Raw genomic sequence first — 13,629 nt, 5'->3', positions numbered from 1 at the left:
TTGTGATGATGTACTTTCCTGATTTTTCATATTTCTGGTATCTTTCTTTTGGTGTTTTGTCATTGTGGCCGGGGGTATCACAGCTCACTCGCTTCACCCTGATGTCTGGCTTCAATCCTGAAGGGTCTGCTGCTTCTGGACAGCAGCAACTAGCCTGGAATGGAAGTGCCACTCCACCTGCCTTCACCAGCTTGTCTGACTCTGGGATTAGGATCCCAGAGCCTCTCAGGTTTCTTATGGAGATAGGACAGTCTGTGCCAAAATTCCTGTCTTGTCCGCCTTCCCTGGCTTGTCTGACTCGGGGCTTGGGAACCCATGCTTCTCAGTTCACTCATGGAGATGGGACGGCCTGCACTGTTTGCCCCTTCTTTTTCGTGCCCTATAGCTATATAACAACTATATTAAGATCAACCACTTCCCTATATGCTTTCTGGTCCTCAAGGCAAGTGTATTTTTGAATTTTTTTGGTTTTTGTTTTGTTTTGTTTTTTGTCTTCTGAGACACCTTAATAAGGATAAGGAAGACAAAACTGCCACAAAATTGCTAATGGCATATTTTCCAATGAATAGGTTGAAATGAAATTCTTTCATATTTCTTAGAAATATCTAGACTAATATTTATAAAGAATCACACATGTAGGCAAATACAATACTATCTTAGGATGGCAGTAAGGAAAATAAAACAGTTGTTTCTAGGCAATTATTATATGAAGGGAATACAGAAATTAATGTGTGTCTAAGTTGGAAACTACTTATCTGAATTCATATGTTATCACTATATTTAACCCTATTACTTATCATGGTGCCTTACAAAGGTAATTATATATTCTAGAAGTTCTAATGATCATATGATTTATACTTATTTTATTAGATTATTTCTGTTGCTTACAACAGAAATACCTGAAACTGGATAATTTGTAAAAAATCAGTGTTTAATGCTTACAGTTTTGGAGGCTGGGAAGTCCAAAGTCTAGGCAACATGTCTGGTGAGAATTTTGTTGGTGAGTAGTGACTATTCACAGAAGAGCAGGATGTCACATGGCGGATGGCAGAAGCAGAGAGAGAGCAGCTCCTCACTTCTTTTCCTTTAAAGCCTTCAGAACTGCACCTGTGACCACCATTAAATCATCAACTTATTAGTCCATTTGCTAGGGCATGGTCCTTACAACCTAATTACCTCTTCAAGGCCCCACCTGTCAATTACCATGAGTATTTCCCAACCTCTTACCAATTTTCTAGTACATGGACATTGGGGGACACAATTCAATCCATAGCACCTATGCAGATCCTCTATACTTCAAGTCACTTCATTGGTAATGGCAGTTTTCATTTTTGTTTTAAGCAAAATTTTATTATGTAAAAAAATATTGTAATAAAAATGTATGCTGATAAACCCATCATCTGTTAATCAAGGAAACTTTAAATGACCAGCAAAGTAATATATATGCATGTGGTCATAAAAGTTGAACGTTATAGAAAGGAGCAAAATTAAATGCTAGGCTCTTCTCCTTACACCCCTGCCCTCACCCTAATTTTTTTCCTTTAAAAATTGCCACTATCAGCAGTTTTTGTTTTTAAATTTATTTTTAATTGAACATATTTGTGGGGTACAATGTATTGTTTCAATACATGCTAATATTGTGCAATAATCCACTTGCAACAGCTCCATCTTTTGGCTGAAGCAACTGTCCACTTTTATCAGCAGTTTTTGATGGCTGATGTGGTCTGGGTCTCAATGACACTGAAGTTCTAAACAAACAAATAAAAAACCAACACACTTCTAGTTTCCCTATTTGATTTGATTTGAACTCTACTTATCTGAATAATAGGTATATGATAACATAGTTGTAACCATTCACATTAGTATTCTTTGGAGCCTTAAAAACAAATAAAAATAGAAATAAGAATAAACAATATAATTTATCTGTGCAATAATCATATTAGTAGCTATCTATAAATAAAATTAGATTATCTAAAATTAAATAGTATATGTAAAATTGTTTTTGTGTTTTCTATCTGTATAACCATTATTGGTGCCGTGTAGACTTGAGTAAAGATGGCAAATATTTTTACAGGTTCCCATTGTCATTGATTCAATACAGCCATTAACATTTAGATAGTTTTTATTACTTTTAATGAATTATACTGACACAGTAACATGTTTTTTCAGTGTATTGAGGATAACATTCCTTATTTTGATCTCTTGGGGAATAGAAAACAGTTAATTTTGATACTGTGACTCATATTTCCCATTGTGTTCCTTCTGACCAAACAATGAAATGTCCAAGTGTATTCACTGCATGCATTATTGCAAAGTTGGCATATGATATTTAATTCAAGAGAGAGCACAAGATATGTCATCTAGAATACAGTGATAGGTACTTTGACCTTGAAAGCAATCTTCAATAAAGACTCAGAAAATCCTAAGTCTCCTGCACTAATCTCACATAGAATGCAAGTACCACATTTGAAAGGTTCTTCTGCTTGTGATAAGATATTTTTTGTCTAATGTTAAAACAGAACTTCAATAATAATGCTAGTGAAGTTTAGCTAAATATACAACAATTGATTTCATGCATTTTGCATATGCTTGAAATGCTTTTATATACTATTTAAATGTGATCTTCAAATGTTAAAATGTGTTAGTTCATCTCATCTCTACATTTTCAGCACTTGGCACATACTCAATACATGTCCGCGATGTGATTTTAATTACTTTCCCTCTAATAAATATGCTCTAATTCTTATTTTCCCTGTTGTAAATTATGTTATTCTGAGTTATACCGTATATACATATACAGAGTTACCTCATAAAGTTTGTGGAATTAAAAGTTTGTGGAAAAATTGAATTAAAAGATAATACAAATCTTTCCATGAACTTTTTGAAGACTTCTTGTATTTATATGAAATTATAAGTATACTTATAATTCATTAAAATGTTATTAAACTCTGACACCAACTAAATTTGCTTTTCTATTAATATACATATTAGTTAATATATTTTCAGTTGTACGTGACATCATTAAATTTCAACTAGGTTAAGCAAAATCAATTTAGTTCCCTTCTATATTATAACAGAAATGGCCACCAGAAATTTAGGCTAATGGTGTTCTTTTAGTTCACAGTTAAAGAATAATAAAAGTTAGCCTCCTCTCTCAGTCTTCATCTTCTTGCTCCAGATAACTGTACTTCTGCTTAAGTCCTCTTGACTAATGTTCCTCAATGTTCCTCTTGACTAATCATTATGGGTACTCTGGCCAGTCCGGGTTTCAGGTTCATCTCTGTAGGTGTGAGAGGTAAGATCCTTATCAAGTGAGTCAGTTGGACTTCTGGAAAGAAAGGTTTATGTTAGGAGAAGAAAGGGCAATGCACATTCATTATTGATGATATTCAGAGTTTCTACAGCCTGACCTTATGGCCTCAGACTTCAGCCTACGCCTTCAAAGATTTGGCCTGTAAACTTCACACATTCTCTTTGACACTCATGGGCACTCTGGTCTCCCTTAATCTACTACTACAGCTACTTCCTGTGTTTAGTAATTCTAGAGGTGGAGAGAACACTGCCGTGGAGTCCAAGTTTGAAAATTCTCTCAATTTCTCTAGCACAGGAAGACCTTGTGAACATTTCGTTCCCTTGCTGAGAACCCATGAACCCTCCATTGCTCTTGTGATAAGTCTTTCCCTTGGTTTCTTTGCTTGTTCTTTGTATCTCTGCAGCTACACTTGTCAGGAACTCTTCATTCTAACTCTATTCTTCACTAATATTAATTTTTTGTTGTTCCTTAAAAGCACTGTACTCTTTTACTATATTTTTTCACTTGACATCTGAACATGCTGTTCCCTCTGTTGGGATTCACCTGCCTCAGTCTCTTTACTAAGCTAATGTCGAGTCACTTTTCATCTTTTATCATACATCATTCATGCTGGGATATGTGTTCTTCTAGATTAAAGCTGGCAGACAATTGGTCAGCCTCTCCTGGTTACACTCTAAATCTGATCCTGTGCCATTTTTGTCCAACATACATATATATAAATAAAAACATTCATACACACAAACGCAAACACACACACACACACACACACACACGCATACATATTAGGGCCAAGAAGTTAAAATGCCTATAAGAATGATCACATGCCCAAGTCTAAATTCTAGATACTAAAGTTTAGGACTTGATGACATGTTATCATTTGCAAAAGTTATACCATGAAGACAGTTTTCAAATTCTGTATGGTATACTATGGAGATTCCCTATCTCCCATCCAGTCAGTAACATGATTGTCCTAACGTATATAATTACATAAATTGGTGAATATTCTTCTAGTTGTGCTATAATGCAATTTTTGAAGTCACACTAAAATTACAGAATCAAGATAAGTGAAGTCAGAGGGAATGGAGAAGTAAGCTTAAAGTAAAGTAAAAGGCCTGCTTGCTAATTAGAATTTCCTTTCTGTGAGCTCTAGTCTCCTCTTCATGCTGACAACTTTTCACGATTTGTATCTATGTTTGTGCGCTGTATGTATATCCTTCAGAATCCAGTAGGAATTCCTTCCTATATGTCAAAGTTAATGACAGAAACTTAGTGGTGTTCCTATTTAGAAGTAAACATATCCTGACGCGTCATCCACTCAGGAGACAATAATTATTCCTCATGTTACTGATAGAATCAACTGTTTGCTCTCCCTTGCAAAGTTACTATAGTAGTAGGTTGATTCCTCAGCTGTGCTCAGAAACATTATTAAATAAAAGCATGACCATGGTGTCTTATTAGGACTGGACCATGATGAAAGGAGAAACTTATTTTCATTTCTGTCCATTTTGTCCTACCCACATTAATGTAATGATTCGCCAGTGACATTAAATGAGTAACAAATTCATAAGCATACTTTAAACTAATTGAAGTATAACCTTAATTTTAATTGTACAGTTCCATAATTTTGACAAATATACACTCACATACATACGCCAAGATACGTATGTAATATTTTCCATTTTCTCAAAAAGTTCCCATATGTCACTTTTCAGTCAAACCTTCCCAAATCTCTGATTCAGATAGTATCTGCTGTCTGTGACCATCAATTTGTTTGCCTCATGTGGTATAGTAATTTCCTGAGCCTACTGTAAAAAATTTCTACAAACTTGGTGGCATAAGACAACAGAAATTTGTTCTCTAACAGTTCTGGAAGCTAAAAGTCTAAAATCTAGCAGGGCCACACTTCTTTATTAAATACCCTGTTTATACCTTTTGAACATTTTTAATTGGTTGATTGTATTCTTGTTGGAGTTCCTTCCATACTCGATACAATTGTTTGTCAGATATATGTGCTATGTATTTTCTCTTACTTTGTAAATTGCCTGTCCAAAATTTAATAGTATCTTCTGAATGAGAAGAGCTTAATCTTGTAGATCACTAACATATCTTTATTTTTCATTTAGTTTGTATATTTTGTATCACATTTAAGAAACCTTTAGCTACTTCAGGATCCTGAAGATTTTGGTTTTTCTTCCTAGAAATTCTGTAATTGCAACACTTACTTTTATTTTTTATTATTATTTTTTTATTATTATTATTTTTTTCTCTTTTTTTTTAAAAAATTTTATTTTGTCAATATACATTGTGGCTGATTATTGCTCCCCATCACCAAAACCTCCCTCCCTTCTCCCTCCCCCCCTCCCCCCCAACAATGTCCTTTCTGTTTGCTTGTCGTATCAACTTCAAATAATTGTGGTTGTTATATCTTCTTCCCCCCCCCCCGGTTTTTGTGTGTGTGTGTGTGTGTGTGTGTGTGTGTGTGTGTGTGTGTGTGATGTGATTAAGGCATTAAGCTACATTTTTCACATTATAGATATCCACTTATTCCAGCAGCATTTCTTGAAAATATTATTGACTTAGATTGGCACCTTTGTAAAGAAAAGACTGTTCATAAATGTGTGAGCCAATTTATGAACACTCTCACCTATTTTATTGATCTATATGAATCCGCTTTTACTACTATCACTCTGTCTTGATTTCTACAGCTTTACAGCTTTATAGAAAATCTTGAATTTAGTTAAGTTTTCCAACTTCAATATTCTTTAAAAAAAATTAATTTAGCTCCTCTAGATCCCTTAAAGTTCCTTATAAGTTTAAAAATCAGCTCGTGAATTTCTACTGACAAAAGTTTCTTGGGGTTTTGACTGGTAGTGTGTTCAATCTGTAGATTTGTTGTGGGAAAATGGATAACTTAAATAACAAATACAAAAAATAAATGTAACAAAATAGGTACAATTACTGAAAGATACTAAATACTGGTAAAAAATTCAAGAAAGAAATGTTTGTAGTTTTCAGGGTACAGTAATTGCACGTATTTCATTACATTTATATTTTAATATTTTTTATGCTATTGTAAATTATATTTCAATATAATTACTTCACTATTCAACTTTTTAAAGCCATTATATGGAAATTTAACTAATGTTTTGGTGCTGACCTTGTATACTCAGACCTTCCTAAATTAAATAATAGCTTTCTTAAAGATTACTTCAGATTTCCTATATATGGGACCATGTTGTCTGTAAATAAAAAGTTTTAATTTTTTTCTTTTCAATATTTATGGCTTTTATTTGTTTTCTTGCATTATTGCACTGAATAGGACTCTTGCATAATATAGATAAGAAGTGGTAATAATAGACATACTTGCCTATTCTTAATCACTAGAAAAGCAGTTTTAACAAGTATATATGTATTTTGTCTATCTATCTATCTATCTATCTATCTATCTATCTATCTATCTATCTATCTATCTATCTATAATATGTATTATTTTGCTTTCTGATACTTCCTTTGGATTTAATTGTACTTTTTCTTTAACTTAAGTTGGAAGCTTAGATCACTGATTTTAGACCTTTCTACTTTCTTGCATAAACATTTCATACTATAAATTTCCCTGTATTCACTGGTTTAGCTGTATCTCCAAATTACTGACATACTGTGTATTCATTTATATTTATTCCAAAAAATTATAGTTAGAATCCCCATGTGACCCAGCAATCCCTCTTCTGGGTATATACCAAAAGGAAATGAAATCACCACCTAGTAAAGATATCTGCACTCCCATGTTCATTGCAGCATTTTTCACAATAGCCAAGACATAGAAACAGTCAAAGTGCCCATCTGCAGATGGATAGATAAAGAAATTGTGATATATGAATATTATCCAGCCTTAAAAAAAGAGATCCTGCTGTTAGCAACAACATGAGTAAACCTAGAGGACATGATGTTAAGTGAAATAAGCCAGACACAGACAAGTGCCACATGTACCTGATCTCACTTATATATGAAGTCTTAAAAAACAATCAAATACTTAGAAACAGAGAGTTGTATGGTGGTGCCAGGGGTATGATGCGAACACTGAAAATGGGAAGATGTGGTCAGATGGTACAAAGTTGTAGTTATATACAATGAATAAGTTTAAAGATCTAATGTACAACATGATTATAGTTAATAATATTGTATCATATACTAAAAATTTTCTAAGAGAGTAGGTTTTAGGTAGTCTTACTACAAAAGGAAAAAGTAACTACATGACACACTGGATATGCAAATATGCTTAATTTGAGTGGTATCTTCATTATATATATGTAGATGTATATCAATACATTATATTGTATATCTTAAATATATACAATAAAAGTGTTCCCTAATTTTCCTTTTATATTCTCTATAATAATGATATTACTAAAAATTGTAATTTCTACATATTTAGAGATTTCTACATAATTTTAATACTTATAAATTTAGTGATACCAAAAAAATTTAGTAAAACCAAAATATGCTCTATCATGGTGAATGTGCCATGAGATTATATGTACATGAAAAAAAAAAGTATACTCTGCAGGTATTACTTGTACAGATCTATAAATATCAATCAGGTCAAGGTGACAGATAGTGTCATTCAGTTGTTTTACAATGTTATTGGTGTTCAATCTATTTGTCTTAATTACTGTGAGAAAATATGTTGAAATTTTGTGCTATATTTATATGTTTCTCTTTTTATACACTCAGTTTTTACTTAATGCCTTTTCAAAATTCGTTATTAGATATATACAAATTTAGAATTCTTTGATTTCCTTTTCACCATTTTATCTTTATGAAATATCCTTTTAATCCATGATAATATTTCTTATCGGAGTTCTACTTTGATATTAATTTAAACCCTTATCTCTCTTATAAGTAAAGCGTTTATGGTATATCTATCATTCTTTCCTTTTTTTTTTTTTTTGAGCATTCTGTAATTTTTGTAATTAAAATGCGTTGTTTTAAACATCATATATTTATGCCTTGTTTTTCATAACCAGCTTGACCACCTTACTCTTTTAATGGAATTATTTATAGATTTATATTTAATGCAATTATTGTATTAGGATTTAAATGTGTCATTTTGCTATTTGTACCCTCTTTTTGGTGGATGTTTTATTTATATATTTCACAAAAATATATCATTACACAATATAAACATTTTTTGTGGCCCTTTACCAGTTTCTCCCAAACCACCACTCCTCCTCTACTTTTCCCACTTCTGGTGGCCTCAGTTCCATTCTCTCCTTTTGAAGTTTTAAAGAATTATTGTGATAGTTGGTCCTTCCTTCCTTCCTTCCTTCCTTCCTTCCTTCCTTCCTCCCTCCCTCCCTCCCATTTCTTTGCTTTTTCAGCTCCCACTTATGAGTGAGGACATGTGGTATTACTTTTTCTGTTCTTAGCTTATTTCACTTTTTATAATTTTCTCTAAGTTCACCAATGTTGCTGCAAAAAGCAGAATTGTATTCCTTTTTAAGGCAGAGTTGTATTCCAATGTGTGTGTGTGTGTGTGTGTGTGTGTTGTGTGTACCACATTTTTCTTATCCAGTTAATCCATCAATGGACATTTAGGTTGGTTCCAACTCCTAGCTGTTGTAAATAGAGCTGCAATAAACATGGGAGTGCAGGTATCCCTTTGACATGATGATTTCCATTCCTCTGTGTATATAACCAGCAGTGAAATTGCGGGATCGTATGGCAGTTCTATCTGCAGTTGTTTGAGGAACCACCACACTGTTTTCCATAATGGCTGCACTCATTTACAGTCCTACTAACAGTGGAGAGAGATCCCCTTTCTACGCATCCTTTCCAGCATTTGTAGTTCTCTCTCTTTTTGATACTGGCCAGGCTAACTGGTGTAAGATGATATCTCAGTGTGGTTTCGATTTGCATTTCCCTGATGCTTAGTGATGTTGAGCATTTTTTTCATGTGTCTGTTGGCCATTGCTTTATCCTCAAGAAATTACTATTCAGCTCCTTTACCTAATTTAAATGCCATTATTTGTTTTCCACTATTAAGCTGTTTGATTTCCTTGTATATTCTGGATATTATTGTCGGATGCATAATTTGCAAATGTTTTCTCCCATTCTATAAGTTGCCTTTTCATTTTGTTAACTCTTTCTTTTGCTATGCAGAAGCTTTTTCGTTTGATATAATCCCATTTGTTTATTTTTTCTTTTGTTGTAAGTGCTTTTGGGATCCTGTTCATAAAATTTTTGCCCCACATTACTTTCTGAAGTGTTTCCCCTATGTTTTCTTTTAGTAGTTTTATAGTTTGGGATCTTATGTATGTCTTTAATCCATTTTGAGTCAATTTTGGTATATGACAAGAGGTACAGGTCTGGTTTCATTCTTCTACATATGGATGTCCAGTTTTCCCAGCAACACCTATTGAAGAGGCTGTCCTTTTCTCAATGTATGTTCCTGTTGCCCTTGTCAAATATCAGTTGGCTGTAAGTATGTGGGTTGATTTCTAGGTTCTCTATTCTGTTCCATTGGTCTGAGTGTCTGTTTTCATGGCAGTACCATGCTTTTTTGATTACTACAGCATTGTGGTATAATTTAAATTCAGGTAGAGTTATGCCTGTACTCTATCTCTATTTGTCTCATCTATTGTGTATCTCTTCTTTCTCCTCCTGCTACTTTCTTTTGGATCAACTAAGTTTATTTTTTATTATTCTATTTAATGTAAATTATTTTAGGTATACTTCCTTTTTGTGTGTGTGTGGATTCTTTGGGGTTTATCTCTTCCATTTTTCACAATTAACTTTCTAATAATATTATTCCTCTTCATGTGTAATATAAAAATCTTAAAATCACACACTTCCATCTTCCTCTCCTGTCCTTTGTGCTGTTGCTATACAAGTATTTTCATTCACTTTATTGCTGTGATAAAAACTACAATATTTATTGCTACAATAAAAACTCTTGTATACAATGTCACAATGTTTTTTCATTAATAACCTAATTTTTAATTAATTTTTTATTTTTTATTTATTTATTTTTTTTTGTCGTTTTTTCGTGACCGGCACTCAGCCAGTGAGTGCACTGGTCAGTCCTATATAGGATCCGAACCCGCGGCGGGAGCGTTGCTGCGCTCCCAGCGCAGCACTCTACCAAGTGCGCCACGGGCTCGGCCCTTAATTAATTTTTTAAAATCAGAAGTTAAATTTAATTTTACTGACATATTTAACATTTTTAGTGTCCTCATTTTTTCTGCATATTCAAGACCCTTCCTGGTACCATTTTTCTTTCACCTGAATGTTTCCTTTAACAATTCTTTGTAGTACAGGTCTATGGGCAATAAATGTTCTTAGATTCTGTTCTTCTGGAAGACTTTACTTCAGCTTCTTTCTCTTTCTAAATATAGAATTTTCAGTTGACAATTCATCTATCTGTATTCTATTTTTTGCCTACTTTACCTATGTCATTCCATTTAAAAGTCCTTTGCATTTATTAAAGTCTATAATCAGTCTCATCTTTGTTCATTAGAACATACTTCTGTATGATGCTCTTTCTTTTTATCATCATTTTTAAATGAATTTGATTATAATAAATTCTTGTATGGTTTTGAGTTTCTCTTGCTTGGATTTTATCGATGTCCTAGGCCTGTGGATCTAGTTTTCATTAAATCTGGAAAATTTAGGGCCACTACTCTTCTTTTTTTAAAAAAATTTCTTCTTCCACTCATATTCTGGGAATCAAGTGTGTATGTGTGACCACTTGATATTATTCCAAAGACGTCATATTCTGGGTTTCCAGTGTATGTTAGATCATTTGATACTGCACAATGGCTGTTGCACTGAAGCTCTGTTTCTACTTATTGTCTTTTTTTTTTCCCCCTTGGTGCTTCCTTTTAAATAGTTTCTATTACTGTGTCTTTAGATTTGTTTATCTCTACTTCTGCATTGCCTAATTTGCTAATATTCCCATTCTGGGAATTTCTCATTTCATGTACTTCATGTTTTTGTCTCTAAAAGTTTAATTTGGTTCTTTTTCATACCTTTTATTTCTTGCCTTATTGTCTTTATGGTGTTCTCTAAGCCCTCAACCACATTTTGAAAAGCTACTTAAAAGTCCTCATCTGATTATTCCACTAATACTGCTGTTATTCTGTCTCTTAAGTGATTTATCTCCTTGTTATGAGTAGCATTTCTTGTGTATTTGTATAGCTAGTATTTTGTAATTGGTGATTAGATATTGGGAATATTACATTATCCAATGCTGGAGTTTATTGTCCTACATCAAAGACTTTCTTCTGCAAGCACTTAAGTTGTTGGCAGATTAACCTCATGATTTTAGGCCTTGCTTTTTAAAAGGATATTATGGACTGAATTGTGCCCTTTTAAATTTATATGTTGAAGCCCTAACCCCCAGTACCTTAGAATGTGACCTTTTTTGGACATTGGGCTTTTAAAAAGGTGAATTATCCTAAAAAGGGGCAATTAAGGTGGGCCATAATTTAATCAAACCAACATTCTTATAACAATAGAAGATCCGGATGCACAGAAAGACACCAAGGATGTGCATGAAGAGAGAAAAGATGATCTGAGGACATAATGAGAAGGTGGCCATCTGCAAGCTATGGAGAGAGGCCTCAGAAGAAACCAAACCTGCTGACACCTTTATCTTTAACTTCTAATATCCATAATTGTAAGAAAATGTATTTTCTGTTGTTTAAACCACCCAGTCTGTGATATTTTGTTATGGCAGCCAAGAAAATTAACACAGGCGTCTAGAGTAGCCTTTGTGCTCTAGAAATAGTTTAACTTTCTAGTAATTTCTGACCCTGTGGGTCACTACTAAATGCCCTAGGTATCCACCATAGTTGCCTGGAACTCAGTCCTCTTCCAGCCTTGCATGAGCTATTGGAATAATTCATCCTACATCTCCCTCATCATTCTTTGCCTGAACTGATGTACTTTTATCTTACAAATGTGCAGCTCAGTATTCAGCAAGAGGCTCAAGGGAATCCACTGTTGATTTCCCTGAAGTTTCTCTTCATAATAACTCTCTTCTTTCTGAATTCTCCTCTGCAAATTCCAACTTCCTCATTCTCTTAAAAATTTTTCTTGGTTGCTTCAACTGTGTGCTCTGCTTAGGTTCCCTGTCTTTCTTCCAGTATTTGTTATGTGCATCTAAACAAAAAATGTTGTAGAGCATAAGGCTGGCAGTGTATGTTTAACCTTAATCAGGTATCATGGTCCTATACTACATATTGCCCAGTGTCTAGCACAGTGTTATTTAATATATTTTTCCAGTTTAATAACTGTTCATGATGCGAAAATTAAGCATGATCCCCATTACTATATCATGGTCAGAAGTAAAAGTTGCACACATATTTTGATTGTTGTTATAAAAGTAATAATGCACATTGTGGAAAGTTTGGGTAACCCAGAAAAAGCCAAGAAGAAGAATGAGAAAATAGGTACAGTCATTATTAGCATCCTAGCATATAGATAAATTTGCAATTTTGCATTCTGATTTTTTTTAATTGTCATCTTCAAAGGTTAAACGAATATTTTAAAATAACCAATGGTGCTTGAGTAAATTATTCTATAATGTAGCTAAGCTATATGTTATTCACTGATTTATTTATTGTTGGATATAGTAGACAGAATTTTACAGATGCTCCCCTAAGATTCCTCTTCACTGGTTGTTCAATCAAACATTAATCTAAGTATTTCTGTGAAGGGACTTGAAGATGTAGATAGGGTTATTAATCACTGACCTTGTAATAAGGAGATTACCTTGGCTTATCCAGGTGGCTCAGTCTAGTCATATTAGCTCATGACAGCAGAAGAGAAAAGCATACCAGTTAGAGAAATACAGTAGAAGGGAAGAGATTTTCAAGTGGGCATGAGAGAAATCCTTTCACTGTTGTTAAAGAAAGGGAGACACATGGAAAACATGAGGGGGAGTGTGGGTGGCCTCTAGGAGCAAAAAACAGTCCCTTGTCGACAGCTAGGAAGTAAATGGGTTTCTCAGTCCTACAAGTGAAAGGAAATGAATCTTGACAATTTAATGAACTGGGGATCAGATTCATCTCTAGAGCCTCTAGAAAGGAGCACAGTCCTAATGGGGGTTATAAGCAAAAGCAAAGAGAACATGGTAGATTAGACATGGGTAATTGAAGACAACCTAATCAGAAGTTAGATGATATATTTACTCTGGCTTTAAATGTTTTTCTCACTTTTATTCTATGGAAAAATCAATGCTCATATTCCAGGTGGTAGAGGGGGAAAATATAGGCATAGCAGATTATGACTCATATGTGCATTTTCTTCTGTTC

This window comes from Cynocephalus volans, chromosome 9, assembly GCF_027409185.1.
Source record: "Cynocephalus volans isolate mCynVol1 chromosome 9, mCynVol1.pri, whole genome shotgun sequence".
Taxonomy (NCBI): domain Eukaryota; kingdom Metazoa; phylum Chordata; class Mammalia; order Dermoptera; family Cynocephalidae; genus Cynocephalus; species Cynocephalus volans.
The sequence above is the reverse complement of the archived record's forward strand: the minus strand, read 5'-3'. Positions refer to the sequence as shown.